Source organism: Giraffa tippelskirchi, chromosome X (genome assembly GCF_054371585.1).
Source record: "Giraffa tippelskirchi isolate mGirTip1 chromosome X, T2T-mGirTip1v1.2.pri, whole genome shotgun sequence".
NCBI classification, from domain to species: Eukaryota; Metazoa; Chordata; class Mammalia; order Artiodactyla; family Giraffidae; genus Giraffa; species Giraffa tippelskirchi.
The window spans coordinates 67,014,318-67,015,562 of record NC_137289.1 but is presented as its reverse complement, the minus strand read 5'-3'; the positions used below and the strand labels follow the sequence as shown (position 1 = coordinate 67,015,562).

The 1,245-nt window shown below is 40.2% G+C and overlaps 1 non-coding gene across 1 annotated transcript; it reads right to left on the bottom strand.

Annotated features, from left to right (window-relative positions):
- Nucleotides 1-501: 501 nt before the first annotated feature.
- Nucleotides 502-573, bottom strand: TRNAC-GCA (transfer RNA cysteine (anticodon GCA)). Its single transcript has one exon. It is a non-coding gene; the product is annotated as a tRNA-Cys (tRNA).
- Nucleotides 574-1,245: the final 672 nt, after the last annotated feature.

Sequence of the window (1,245 nt, the reverse complement as noted above, 5' to 3'; positions counted from 1 at the left end):
ACTGGTTAATAAACAGAACCAGAATTGTAAACCAGGTCTTTTGGGTTCCAAAACTCCCATTTTCTATACCTTAGTGTCCTCTTGAGAGGGCTTGGTTCATCCATCCTGTTTTAGTGCATTTTATTAGTCTCCTAGAAGAAAGGCATGAAACCAAAACATCCAATCCACTTGGAATCAAGCCTACAATCTGTGTGTTATCTATGATGCAAAATCCAGTGCAGTGAGTATATGGATAATTGTGTCACATTTTATTCATATGCTTTTATGATGGCCTATATTTGCTTTCACAGCACTCAATAGACTCTTTAGTCCATTATCAAAGTGCAGTTGGCATGAGCAGCATCTGGATCACTTGAAAGTGAAAGAAAGTGAAAGTGAAGTCGCTCAGCTGTGTCTGACTCTTTGCGACCCCATGGACTGTAGCCTACAAGTCTCCTCCCTCAATGGGATTCTCCAGGCAAGAATACTGGAGTGGGTTGCCATATCCTTCTCCAGTGGATTTTCCCAACCCAGGGATTGAACCTGGGTCTCCTGCATTGCAGGCAGATGCTTTAACCTCTGAGCCACTAGGGAAGCATTACTTGGAAACTTGTTAGAAAAGCAGAATCCCAGGCCCCACCCCAGACTGAAACAGAGTCTGCAGTTTAATAAAATCCAGTTAATTCATACTTTCATAACTGAGAAGTACTTCTAGAGTTAGTAGTTAATAGTGGAAATTAATTAAATGGGTATTTGACATGCTGTATTTTCTGTATATTTACAGTCATATTTTAATGTCTATTATATTTATATATTTAGGATTTAGTCAAAATTTCATGTGCCCAAGCATTTGAACATCTAAATACTAAACTAGGTATTTATTTTTAAGAGAAAGGTAAAGAGTCAAGGACTTTGTGGTGGGAAGGAAGTCAGGACTTCCCTGGTGGCTCAGACAATAAAGCATCTGCCCACAATGTGGGAGACCCAGGTTCAGTCCCTGGGTCAGGAAGATCTCTTGTAGAAGGAAACGGCAATCACTCCAGTATTCTTGCCTGGAAAATCACATGGACAGGGAAGCCTGGTAGGCTACAGTCCATGGGGTCACAAGAGTAGGACACGACTGAGCGCCTTCACCTTCACTTTTCAAAGAGTCAAAGGATTAGAATCTCTCCATGGCAATTCAACCCCAAATCACTACAGTTCTTTATTTTTCCTGAAAATCTGTGAAGTATAATTATAATTAACCATGCTTTGAATATTAATTGT